Source organism: Protopterus annectens, chromosome 8.part0 (genome assembly GCF_019279795.1).
Source record: "Protopterus annectens isolate FY-2018-M chromosome 8.part0, PAN1.0, whole genome shotgun sequence".
Taxonomy (NCBI): Eukaryota; Metazoa; Chordata; order Ceratodontiformes; family Protopteridae; genus Protopterus; species Protopterus annectens.
In genome coordinates, this window is record NC_056741.1 from 1,504,961,342 (window position 1) to 1,504,975,869 (window position 14,528).

Below are 14,528 nucleotides of genomic sequence, written 5' to 3' on the forward strand. Positions count from 1 at the left end.
AGAATCTCCCCCTCAATCACCCCATTATGATTACAGAAACGTGCAAACGGGACCTCCGCTGGTGGCTTCAGCCGTCCAATCTGAATCAGGGAAGACCTTTTGTTATCCCCCCTCCGGTGGCCACCCTGACGACGGATGCCTCCCAGACGGGGTGGGGGGGGGCATTGTCTGGGCAGGTTAGTTCAGGGTTCCTGGCTTCCAGACGAAACTTTTCTCCATATCAATGTATTGGAAATGAGGGCTGTACTTCTGTCCCTACAGGCCCTCCACAAGTTTCTCCCTCAAGGCATTATCGCTATCCACACAGACAACATGTCGGTGGTCTGGTATCTAAACAAACAAGGAGGGACCAGATCTTACCCCCTTTGCAGAGAGGCCATGAGGGTGTGGGAATGGGCTGTAGCTACCAACCGTTTCTTGGTAGCGACCCACATTCCAGGGAAATCCAATATATTGGCAGACAGATTAAGCAGGACGATTCTCTCTCCTCACGAGTGGTCCCTGAACGAGACAGTAGCAGCTCAGGTTTTCAGAAGATGGGGAACCCCGTGCTGCGACCTATTTGCAACACCACAAAACGCAAAGTGCAAAAGGTTCTTCTCCTTGACTCCACGTCAGGGGGAGGCAGCTATGGATGCTCTAGTCCAACCTTGGCCAACAGGACTACTTTATGCCTTTCCTCCGGTTCCACTTCTCCCCAAAGTCATCCAAAAAGCTTCTCGATTGGGGTCCACAATGATACTAATTGCTCCGCACTGGCCTCGTCAGGTATGGTTTCCCTACCTGAAGAAACATGCTGTGGACGATCCTTGGTTTTTGGATCTAACTCCGGATCTGCTGATTCATCAGTTGGGACGACAACACCAGTCCTTTCACACCTTGAAATTGACAGCTTGGCTCCTCCACTTCCGACTTTAGTCAGAAATCACACCTTAGACCCGGAAGTTATTCACATTTTATCTTCGGCCCACAAACCCACTACTAAGAAATTGTACCTCAGTAAGTGGAAGAGGTTTGCTATCTGGGCTCAACTCAGGGGCTTAGACCCTATCACTGCCCCGATTCCAGAGGTTTTGAAATTTTTAACATCCTTGTTTAATCAAGGATCTTCAGTCTCTACCATTAAAGTCCAACTAGCAGCTATTTCTAAATTTCACGAATCCATGGATCCACCATTGATGAGCAGCAGATTATGCAAAACTTTCATTAAAGGTGCTGGGCTGTTAAGACCCCCAGTTTTTCATCCTGCGCCTCCGTGGGATCTTGATTTGGTACTTCGTGCCTTAACATCTTCCCCTTTCGAACCGGCTGCTACATGTGAGTTAAAATATCTGTCTTGGAAAACTGCCTTCTTAGTTGCAATTACCTCTGCAAGGAGAGTTTCAGAGCTTCAAGCCCTATCTATCAAACCACCGTACTTGATTTTTCACAAGGATAGAGTATCACTTAGGCCTAACCCATCTTTTGTCCCAAAGGTTTGTTCTAGTCTCTGTCTCCAACAATCTCTAGAGTTACCAGTTTTCTTTCCAAAATTCTCCAACGAAGCGGAGTACACCCTCCATAAATTGGATGTTCACAGGCAATTGCTTCTATCTAGACAGGACTCAGCAATTTGAAAATCAGACCAGTTGTTTGTGTCCTTTTCAGACAATAAATTGGGTAAAACCATCACTAAAGCTACTATCTCCAAATGGATTAGAGATTGTATAACTCAGGCTTATTCCTCTTCAAATAAGCAACTTACAACATCTATCAAAGCTCACTCTACCAGAGCTATGGCTACTTCTATTGCTTTTCATTCCAAGCTCGCTATTTCTGAGATTTGTGCTGCGGCTACTTGGTCCAACCCGCACTTTTATTTCCCACTATAAATTGGATGTGGCATCTAAAGGGCGAGCATCATTTGGTTCCACGGTACTCAGGAGTGTTTTCCAGTGAGCCACCCAGGATTCAGGTGCTAGGGACGCTGTCCCATCAGTCAGAATGTAGGCGAGATAGAATCACATAACATCTTTTAGTTATGTACTCACCATAACTTCAGATGTTTGGGATCCATCTCGCCTACATTCCTAATACCCACCCTCCTTCCCCCTGCCTTGGAGATCAGAAGAGATTGAACGGTTTTGAGTTCTACTGTTTTTATCTTGTTTCATCTGACTATGTTATATAAGCAGTGCGTGCATGTGTGCATGTATGCGGACAAACTAGATCTGGGGGACTGGTAGTGGTGCATCCTGGGATATAGTAAGCTCAGCCAATTAGAGACTTCGCTCTTTGGCATAAGCGTGCCGAGTCAGAGCCGAGGGATCGGCTCCGAACCCATCAGTCAGAATGTAGGCGAGATGGATCCCAAACATCTGAAGTTATGGTGAGTACATAACTAAAAGTTTTTTGATAGTAACTTCAGAGCAGAATAACTTTTAGCACGACGACTCAGGCAGCAAATTAGAAAGGGCTGTCGCCAAGCTTGGGGAGCCTTTAACAAGGAAGACAAGAGGTCCTGTAGAAGTATTTGAAATATTTCAGGAATTCTGTGAAAGTCTGTCTAAAATGGAGAAATGTAGAAATCAAGAAAAGGTACAAATGAACATGTTTATGGAAGGATTAAATATGCAACGGTTAGAGGTAGATGAGGCTCAATTACTAACTGGATAGGAGGAGATCAGATAAAAATGATGAGGTATAACCAATCCACAGGAAAATCCCCAAGAACAGATGGTATGGTGATGATGTGAGGGTTTGCCATCTGTGCCAGGAAAAAATAGGACAGTACATGTGTGACACATGCTAGCGTGGTTGGCTGGACTTTTCTGTATAGTTTTGTATCGTGTGACTATGACATCAACTTGTACAGATGCTTGTGTTAAGATGCCTCAACAGTGTTATAAACTGAGTATGTGTTTGTTTAAGCAAAGAATTCTGGATGGGATGAGTAGAAGTTTTTGAAATTTCTGTAATTTTCAAATACTACAATAGATCTTAACAAAGCTCTGTGTGTGTTTTGTACCAGTGTCAGGTGATCAAATGTTATGTAATTCTATAAACGGCACTGAGGATGTAACTCACAAAGCAGTTGTTGTTTGCTCATCCCCTTGACTTATAGAAGTAAACATCTTATCTAATCTTGCCTTGCTGTATTAAGTTAGCTAGGAAACTGTTACTTTTTGAACAGTCAGGAAATAGGAGATTAGTTAAGTATTGTTTTTCTGCATCTGTTTGAATCTGTTCATCTGTGTTGTTTTTATTTCTCCTGTGTTTGAACCTCTGGTGTTTATTGTACTTGGATATTTAACATTCTCATGATGTTCATCGTGCATACAGCTGCAGTCATAAAAGATGGGTTCTCCTGCCGTCAGGCGGGTCCTCGGTCGGCCGAATTCCAAAGTCTAGGTCCGGCGTCTGTTGTCTTCGCTTCTACCCTGATGTCAGTGCGACAGGGGTATAAAAGAACCAGCCAACACCATTTTCTTCAGTCTTTCTTGCCGCGCGGTGCCCGAAGCAGAAGCAGTTCGCAAGTGCCGGTCGGCTAGCTCCTGAAATTATGAAAAATTTTGAAACCGAAGTCTTCTTTAAAGCTAAGTACCCCGTTGGGGAAACTTTTCTTGCCTCAGACCGATGTCAGACAGTTAACAATTGTATTTCATGTGGGAAGCAAATACCGCATAAGGATTTCCATTCCCTCTCTATACCTTGTTTAGGCCCAGACCACAACGTCTTGGGCTGTCGCTTTTGTGCTACATTCAATAAACGCACTATTAAGCGTCGGGTGGAGTTCGCCCAGCATTATTTTGGGAAAGCATTTAACTATACTATGTCGTCGGAGACTCCGACTCCAGTTTTGTCTAAAAAAAACGCAAAGATAAGGACCGACACACGAGGTCCGCGGCCTCTACTGACACCACGCCAAAGCTGACTACACGTGGTCCGGTTCTCAGCGAGGCGCCTACGCAGTCCCTGACTACCGACGCCACTTCATTGGCGGTGTCCCCTGTACCCGAGGTCGCAGGTTCCTCGGCCCACACCCCGACTCCAGATACAGAAGCCACTCTTTGCGTTGAGCCTCACAATGTGGACAGGTCTACCTCCACTCAAGGTGTCAACAGACCTTCCTCTTCTTTTTCCATCAAGGCTTTTACTAAGTCTAAAACAGCCATGCAGTCTAAGAGACAAGCTACCCAGGGCCCATCTCCAGGCCCCATGCCTAAAAAACAGATGCTCAAAATGGCTGAGGATTTAATTACTCTTATCAGGGGTTCTCAACCTCCACCGGACAAAAGGCCCAGAGTGGAGGAAGAATCCCCCTCCTCTGATCAGGGCTGTATTATTTCAGAGCACTCTGATCAGGAACATTCTTACTCCCCTTTTGAAGACTCTGATGCAGAGGAGTCCATTCCTTCTGTATCCCCCCCAGAGGATTACTCATTCGGGGAAACTTTGCATACCTTAAGGGAACGCTTCCACTGGGAAGGCGAAGATTATTCAGATTCCAAGAAAGGGCTTAGGGAATTTCTCTTGCTACCTCAGCACAGACCTCTGGCTATACCTCCTGTCTTGGACATCCTAGATGATGTTTACTTGGAGGCCTGCCTTAACCCGGATTCTCTGCCTCCAGCCCCAGTCAAGCCTGCCAGGTATTACAGGGTCCCTGACTCACACCAATTTCTATACAAAAGCCATGCTGCTGACACAGAAACCATTTCACATGGCCCCAAGGGAATTAAGGCCTCCACTGCTAAAAATCCATTACCTTCCGAGAGAGATTCCAGATCCTTAGAAAGGTGGGGAAAAAAGGTATATACCTCAGCTACCTTAACCATGAGGGCCTTAAACTGTCAGTTCCATATGCTAATATACCAACAGTTTCTGTTATCACAATTGAAAAGTAAAATGTCACAACCTGAACAACCAGACATGAAGGAGTTGCAGGATTTGATGCATAGTGCAGAACAAGTGGGTAAGCACACCTTACAATGTGGTTTTGATGCTCTAGAGGCCTCTTGTAGAGCTGCTGTTACAGGATCAGTCATACGTAGACATGCCTGGCTCACAGAACAAACCTTGCCTGATCATGTCAAAGCTAAATTACTAGATGCCCCTCTACAAAAGGATGTATTATTTGGTGCTAATGCTGAGGAGGTATTAAGGAAAATGGAGGAAAAAGCTAAATCAATGCAAACTGTGAAGGATTTTCTACAGGTACAACCACCACGTTTCAGTAGAAATTGGCCTTCCAAAAATTGGTCCTTTCCAGCCACAGACAGACCCCAAAGAGGTAGATACAGGCGCCCGAGGGGCAGAGGGCAATCTCAAGGATCGTTTAGAGGCAGACAATGGCAAGCTCCTACACAAAGAGGTGGTGAAGATAGTTTGCAGCCATTCAGAAAGCAAGCCCAATGACTTTCCCCTTTGCATGCCAAGCAAGGCTCAAATGGCAGCCCCCTTACGAGGAAAACTGGCATTATTTTTAAAAAATTGGCATATTATCACAAAAGACAAATGGATCCTGGACATTATAAACAGAGGCTACAGATTCCATTTTCACACCCTTCCAAAAATGAGAGGCATGCCAAACCTGCCACACAATCAAAGGGCAGAGGCACAAAGACAAATTTCAGATCTCATGGACATGAAAGCTATTCAAGAGGTGCCTACTCACGAACAAGGTCAAGGTTTTTATTCCAGACTATTCCTGGTACCAAGGAAGGGAAAAGATTGGAGACCCATTTTGGACCTATCCATCCTAAACACATTTTTACTCGTACCAAAATTCAAGATGCTCACATTACAGCAGCTTCTTCCCATGCTGGGCAAGGAGTCTTGGCTGGTAACATTGGACCTCAAGGAGACATACCTGCACGTCCCAATCAGACAAAATTGCAGAAGATACCTCAGATTTCTTATAGGTTCAACCCACTGTCAATTCTCTGCATTGCCCTTTGACTTATCTACTGCGCCCAGAGTATTCACGAAATGCCTGGTGTCAGTAATTGCCTACTGTAGACTTCAAGGGATACAAATATACCCCTATTTGGACGACTGCCTGATCCAAGCGGACAGCAAGCACATACTTCTGAAACATCTGGCTTATGTAATAAGGTTATTGAATTCTCTGGGATACACAGTCAACAAAAAGAAGTCAAGGCTAACACCATGTCAGAAAATAATTTTCCTGGGTGCCAACTTGGACACAAACACCCAGAATGGCCTACCTCACACCAGAGAAGCAGGGGCAACTAACTCAATATTTCAGAACACTAGCAAATTTCACCAGGCTGACTGCAAGGAAAATCCTGCAGGCTCTGGGATTCATGGCATCTTGCATCCTGCTAATCTCATGTGCAAAGCTGCATATGAGGAAACTTCAATGGTACCTGAAAAACCTATGGTCTCAACACAGCCACAGTTTGGAAACAATAATAAGACTAATTCCATGTCTTCAAAAGGAATTTCTGTGGTGGGCTCAAGTATGCCAAACAAACGCAGGTCTCCCATTCTGCAATCCTCAAGCAAATCAAGTCATCACAACAGACTCCTCGGACTACGCCTGGGGGGCGCACATGACAGATCGGTGCATTCAGGGCAAATGGTCCCAAAAAGAAAAGCACCTTCACATCAATCAAAAGGAAATGCTAGCAGTAATAAATGCTATTATAGCTTTTAAGGACCTTCTGCATCTAGGTCAACTATTGATAAGAATGGACAACACCACAGTAATGTGGTACATAAACAGGGAGGAACACACTCATACCCCCTAGGCAGGCTGGCCATGTCACTGTGGAACATGGCTCTGGAATTACAAATAGAACTTCAAGCACAGTTCTGGCCAGGCAAGGAAAACACGCTGGCAGACAACCTAAGCAGAAATATGACAGATCCACACGAATGGAAGTTGCATCCTCAAGTTTTTACAGAAATAATCCAAGCATGGGGAAGGCCAGACATAGATCTCTTTGCCTCCCACAAAAACCACCAATTGACAAAATTCTGCTCAAGGACTTTTCATCCAAAGGCCTGGAGGGTGGATGCTCTCTCTTTCAGTTGGACATCAATGGCAGTTTATGCCTTTCCACCTTTTCCTCTGCTGCCCAAAGTACTATTAAAAACCAGAGCAGACAGACCAAAGATGATTCTCATTGCTCCAGACTGGCCCAGACAGCACTGGTACCGACTCCTGAGGAGCCTGACGCATTCCCCTCCATAGGACCCTACCTCTAATGCCTCTTCTTCTGACTCTGCACAGCTACAAAACTCTTCACAGTCAGCTGAAAACACTCAATCTGGCCGCATGGAAGATTCCTTATCACAACAGACCCTACTCTCCAAGGAGGTGCAGGATATCATTTTGGAGGCCAGAAGGCCGTCTACTAGAAAAGCTTACTCCGCAAAATGGAAACGGTTTTGTGCCTGGAATGAGAGAAAGGGCCAGGACCCTGGAAAACTGAATTTACCTCAAATATTACAGTATCTAGCTGAGCTGCTAAACAGTGGACTTTCATTCTCCTCCATCAAGATCCATGCTTCAGCCATTTCTGCAGAATACAACACTGATCCACCTTTATTCTCTCACCCCCTCTTAAGACAGTTCCTCAGAGGGGCTAAGAATATTAAACCTCCAAGGAAGCAACCAATACCTGCTTGGGACCTCAATTTCATTCTAGAAAAGCTGACCTTGCCTCCTTTTGAGCCAGCTGCCTCAACAGATTTGCAATACTTGTCCTGGAAAACAGCTTTCCTTCTGGCTATCACCTCAGCTCGTAGGGTATCAGAACTACAAGCCCTCATGGCGGTGCAGCCTTTTATCATCTTCCATCAGGACAGAGTTGCCTTACGAAGCAACCCGTCCTTTATGCCAAAGGTGGTATCCAGGGTAGCTTTGAATCAGGCTATACACTTGCCTACCTTTTACCCTAATCCTCAAAACAAAGGAGAGAGACTACTACATTCCTTGGACATCCATAGACAACTGCGATATTACTTGGACAGAACAAAGCCTTTCAGAAAATCGGAACAACTTTGTGTCCTATGCTATAGGAGCCCAAGGGAAGCCTATTTCCAAACAGACAATTTCTAAATGGATAGCCCACTGCATACATTTTTGTTACTCTTTTCATGGTAAAGCTGTACCTGTAGGCATCAGATCTCACTCCACAAGGGCCACTGCTACCTCTGCAGCCCTCCTCAGAGGAGTTCCTACCAAAGATATTTTGGAAGCAGCCACTTGGAGTTCTGTGCATACCTTCTCCAAGCTCTATCACCTACCATTATACTCCAAAACTAGAGCAGGCTTTGCCACTGCTGTCTTGCAGGGCATCCTGGCTCCTCCTAGTTCCACCTAGTGCCTACCACCCCTTATAGCTTTGGGATTCTACCCATCTGTTATGACTGCAGCTTTATGCACGATGAACATAGTACAGTTTTGCACCTACCATAAATGTAGATGTTGGAGTGCTAATACAGCTGCAGTCCAGGTTTCCCTCCCTCCTTCCCCTCTTGGAACAGGCCTTTTGGCTAACACCTCCTCATACAACCTGATTGGGGTATTCTTTTATGGTGTATTTGCTTGCATCTAATGTTTTTTGATTATATGGCATTGCTTTATTACACAAATTTATGTATTGCCTTCCTTCTGGGGCACCTGACATCTGGGGCAAGAAAAACTGAAGAAAATGGCGTCGGCTGGTTCTTTTATACCCCTGTCACACTGACTTCAGGGAAGAAGCGACGACAACCAACGCCGGACCTAGACTTTGGAATTCGGCCGACCGAGGACCCGCCTGACGGCAGGAGAACCCATCTGTTATGACTGCAGCTGTATTAGCACTCGAACATCTACATTTATGGTAGGTACAAAACTGTACTTTTTCTATTTTATTATTGATAATTAAATTTTATAGTTTTCATTGTGGCTGATCCTTTAATGAATACTTTAACCTGTTGAGTTACTTGTGCTTATTTTAGTAATGCCGTGGCCACTCTGAAAAGCCTTGCTGCTTTGGTTACATTCTACCATTTTACTAGTATTGATTTTACTCTGTATGATTGAATACCTTTGTAAGAGCCTGACTGTGGTTGACTTGGTAGCAGCTTGGGTACCTTTATAGCCTGGGCAGAAGAGATAAATCTTCTAAATGTGTACCAGCCTTTCTCAGGAGTGTGTGAGAGAGAAAAACAAGTACCCAGGTGTGGGTGTGACAGCTACTTGGAACTGGGACTTCGTCTCTCCATATCCCAAGGACGACTCACTTTGGAGTACTGAGTCCAATCCCAGGTCTGGAGTGTGTTCCCTGTGTGCTCTTGGGGGAAATTGTGCTTGATGCAGAGAGCTGCATTTGAAAATACTGTGCAAATCCATTTTTCATTTTAGTGACTGTCTCTCTCTGGTGTCAGTGGTGAGGAATAAGGCTCCTTGATTACTGGCTTGAGATAGAGAGGCTGTTCGCAGGTATTACTTTTTAACACCTTTATTATAACTTGTGACATAAGCACATTTATATTTATATAAAAGTAATTAAGCTCTAAGTTAAAATTAAACATTATGCTTCATGTATATTGCTATATATCCTATACCATAAGCAACATTACATAAATTGTTGAATTCCTGCCCCCTTTTTAAATAAGAAATATCTTTATTAAATCATCACTTATGACATAAGCAATCATACATTTATATAAATTAAAACAAGCCACACAATACTAGTTGCAAGCATTTTCCATCACAAGCCATACTGATACATTCCCAGTTGCAAACATTATACATCACTTAAAATCTACCCAGTTATTTTCAGTCAGACCTTACACAACTCATTTAAGTCCTGCCTTCTTTTAAACCTCATTTCTTTCCTGTTTGTATTGTTCCCACAATTTCCATTTTTTCCCATGTAGTTTGCTCTTAAGTTTTTCAAAATATCTCAGTTTGTCATTTTATCTCTGTTGCTATATTCGCTATTTATAATATAGTTTAGATTTTAATTACCATTTTCTACTAATTGCTTTTTTGGCAGCCACCATAATTAGAGACGGGCAAGGCCTTGTCATGTATAGGCAATTCTGATTCTCTATCATAGCTCAGAAAAATCATCTCCCTCATCACAACAGTCTGCCCACCCAGTATCTCTGACTGCACCCTGCAGGGCATCCTTAAAGTCTGCCAACTCACTGTAGTCCCAGAAAATGTTCCCAATTACCTCTTTCTTCCCTGTCACACCTCCAGCATTTGCTGTCTACCTGAGGAAAAATTCTCTGAAGTCTGCTTGGGGTATAAAACTATCTATATAAACATTTCCAAGCAAAAATCCTAAATCTCGCAGATTTTGTTGCATGTTTGGGAGACGTGTATAACCTCCCATTGTTTGTAAATTGCTTATCCAGTCTCTGGTAATTGAAGGTCTTTATATGCACCCCAAAACTTTTTCAGGTCATACGCCAATAATAACTAAAATAAAAACACAGGGTAATGAAGTAAAAATGATACTGGCACTTTCCCACCTATCTGTTGAAAAGAAAGGAATTTAAGGAAAGGGTAGTGGAGATTGTTCAGGAGCTGTTGGAGAGGACAGAAATTTCTTCTGAAAATATAACTAAGAAGTGGGATAAAATTAAGGTGGATTTCAAAAATAGGGTGGAAATGAAAGGGAGCTATGGTAAAGAAGTAAGAATTATTTCAAGGGACTGACAAATGTTAACATATTGCAGAATAGGGGAAATCTCTCAGAACACCTACAGAATGCTAAACACAAAATAAGGGATTACCTAGATAATGTGAATGGGTTTAGAAAAATTGCTGTTGAGCAATTTTTTTTTTTTGATGACACAAGAGCACAAAATGTTTTAGCACAATAACGCAGGCAACAGAAAATAGAAAGGGCTGTTGCGAAGCTTAGGCAGCCTGTACCAAGGAAGATAGCACGAGATCCTGTAGAGGTATTAGAAATATTTTGGGAATTCTACTAAAGTCTGTATAAAGCAGAAAAATATGTAAATCAAGAAAAGCTACAAGTGGAAATGTTTATGGAAGAATTAAATATGCCAAGGTTACAGGTAGATGAGGCTTAATTACTAATGGTTAGGATAGAAGGAAATGAGGTAACAATTGTGATGTATAAGCAATCTATAGGAAAGTCCTAGGAAGAGATGGCATTCCTTTGAAAGCTTGTGAAGGTAGGACGGGAAAAAAATGAAAGATCTGGAAAGTTTTAACAGTATTTTAAGAGGAGGGAAGACAAGTACCAATATCCTGGAAGAAAGCAGTGGTAGCAGTAATACCAAAAAGAGGGTAAAAAGAGCCATCAGACAGCATTGTACAGGCTCATTTCAATAGTAAACCATGATTATAAAATGTGTCTGTAATGGCTAAAAGAGTGGCATAACTAACGCCAACATTGATGGATATGGATCAGTGTGGTTTTGTGGAGGGGAGGCAAACATTTGAAAACATTAACAGAACGTTGATGATTCAGAAGGAAGCAGAATGTAAGAAAATACCATTGTTGTTGGTGGGTCTTGATGCAGAAAAAGCATTTGACAGAATAAGCTGCGAGTGTGTCAGCAGGACAATGGATGCATTTGCATTTCCTGAAAAAATATAAGGTTGATTAGGAGGATATATGAGGGATTGGAGGTGAAAATTAAAGTGGATGGAAGTCCTTTTTGATCATTTTTGCTAGAGCAGAGGAACCAGGCAGGGGGGTGTCCTCTTTCCCCTTTATTTGCATTGTATTTAGACCCCTTGGCAAAGAAAATAAGTGACTCAAATTCAAGGTTATAACTGGTATGGTCGGCAAGAAAATCTGGCTCTATTTGCAGATATTTTATACCTGACAAAACCAGAAAGGAACAATTAACAGTGTTGTGGAACACTGAGACGGTTTCAAATCTTTTCAGAATACAAAATTAATAAAGCTAAAAGAAAGGCAAATAGTGGTAAATTATGTACCACACACAAATTGGTTCAGCAATATCCATATTTATGAGGACATGATAAAATAAAGCATTTTGGAGTATGGATTAAAAATGTCTGTGGTGTGGCAGCTAAGGATATGTGGGAAGAGAATAAACAAAAGATAACATAAAAACTGAGAAAACAGAAGCTTTGTTATATGGATATGGATAGTAAGATACAAGCAGTCAAAATGTTTAGTCCTTTTAGGTCTTATACACAGGTCAGGCATTTTTTTTTTTTTTTTTTTATCAGCCAGAGAAGTTGTGGACAGCCGTTAACATAGAGCTGAAAGACTGTCTGGGAGGGGAAGACAGCAAGAGTCAAGTGGGATAAGCAGATTCTTCCAGTAGAACAGAGGGCAGTTTGGGTTTACCCAGTTTGAAGGGGCATTTCAGAGCTACACAGTTAAGACTTCTGTGCATAGCACAAGCAGAAAACTATATTTCAAAGTGGAAAAGGATGATGAAATGGGGGGGGGGCTCAAGAAACAAGGAGACACTGGGATTTTGGATGCTGCCCTTTAAGGAGAACAACAACAATCATGCAGATTATTATATCCATAAAGTAGAAGAAAGTATTCTAAGAAGCAAACAAACACAGGATTGGAGAAAGGAGATTCAGCTGATAGGGATGACTGCAATTAGGGGATATAGACAAGCAAGAGTGGACTGGAAGAATTTATTGGAGAAAACTGGCAAAGGAACCAAGGTACTGGAAGCAAATAACTAGAGAGTGAAAGATGGACTGGGAAGCCACCAAGAATTTATTCGGACTGCAGGTTAGATATCGATCCTTGATAGGGAAGACAGAGAATAGACAAAAATAAATGGGGGGGGGGTAACAAATGAGAGACCAGCACTGGTATAGGTTTTAGTAGAATCTAGTACAGAAGCTGCCATTAAAAATGGATAATTAGAGTACATAAAGTATTGTATGATAACTAAGAATCAATCAGAGGAGGTTAGAAATGATTGGGAAGAGAGTGCATAACCAAGCAGGGATGTCCTCTTTCCCCTTTATTTGCATTATATTTATAACCATTGGCAAAGAAAATAAAGGGGGTCAGAAATCCAAGGATATAATTGTTATAATAGTAAAGAAAAGCTGGCTCTGTATGCAAGTGATATTTTTATGCCTGATATAAACAGAAAACATTTCAGTGTTGTGGAACATTTTGAGACAGTTTCAGATCTTTTCAGGGTACAAAATGAATGAAGCTAAAACAAGTACAGTTGCTGTGAATTATGTACCCACACAAAAATTGGTTCAGCAATGTCCATATTTATAGGGACATGATAAAGTGATGTAGTTAGGAGTATGGATTATTAGCGATTTCAGTGTGGCAGCTAAGGATATGTGGTAAGAGACTAAAAAGTTTATACAACAAAGAAATCGGAAGTTCTGTTGTATGGATAGGAAGGCACAAGCAGTTGGAATGTTTAGTCCCTTTAGTCTTATAAACACGTCAGGCATATTTATCAACGAGAGGAGAAGTTGTGGATAGTAATTCATAAAGAGCCGAAGGATTTTATCTGGGAAGGGAAAACTGCAAAAGTCAAGTGGGATAAGCTGATTCTTTTGATGGAACGGTGCATTAGTATTGTCTGATTTGAATGGTTATTTCAGGGCTCCTATACATAGCACAAGAAGAAACCTGTGATTCAGAGTGGAAAGGAATGATAATTAAACAGTGGGAGGAGCTAGTGACGAGAGACTGGGATTTTGGATGCAGGTCTTTAAGGAGAATAACAGTCATACAGAATATTGTATTCATAATGTAACAAAGTATTCTAAGAACTAAGCCAACATGAGAATGGAGAAAAAGATCCTGTTGATAGGGATGACTGCAATTAGGGATATGAGCATTAGGCAAGAGGAGGCTGGGATTTATTGACGAAAACTGGCAAGTGAACCAAGGTATTGGGAGCAAAGAATTAGAGAGGGCAGGGTATTAGAATGTGAAGAGGCCAAGAATTTATTTGGACTGTAGGCTAGAGGTATTGCCTTCCCTATGAAGGACTGATAGACTATAAGCAGAGAAAGAAATAAGGGGGTCCAAATGAAAGACCAGTACTGGTAGAGTTTTTAGTAGAATCTAGAACAGAAGCTGCTGTTAAAAAAAAGAATAATTAGTCGAGCATAGAAAATATTGCATGATAACTGTAAGAATCAACCAGAGGAGGTTGGAAAGGATTGGGAAGAGAGATTGGATAAGCAATTCAGAAAGAAACAATGGGGGATATATTTGTCTCCCACATATGCTAGAAGAGTTAGGATTTTTGCTTGGAAATGTTTACATAGGTATTTTTATATCCCAAGTAATTTTCCTTAGGTAGACAGCAAATGCTGGAGGTATAATGAGCAAGAAAGAGGTAATTGGGAACATATTTTCTGGGAGTGTAATGAGTTAGCCTTAAAAAGATTCCCTGCAGATCTGAATGAGCTATGCCATGTTTGACTGACAATGATTAGGTAGATTATAAGTGATGTGTAATGTTTCCAACTAAAATTCGTAGTATGGTTTGTGATATATAATGCTTGCAACTAAGATTGTCAATATGATTTTTCATTTGTATAAATACATGATTGC

The 14,528-nt window shown here is 42.0% G+C and overlaps 1 protein-coding gene across 1 annotated transcript in view; it reads left to right on the top strand.

Moving 5' to 3' along the window:
* The window catches only part of ST14 (ST14 transmembrane serine protease matriptase), a 1,989,024-nt gene that overhangs the window by 801,194 nt on the left and 1,173,302 nt on the right, over positions 1 to 14,528 (top strand). The gene's annotated exons all lie outside the window — the stretch shown is intronic.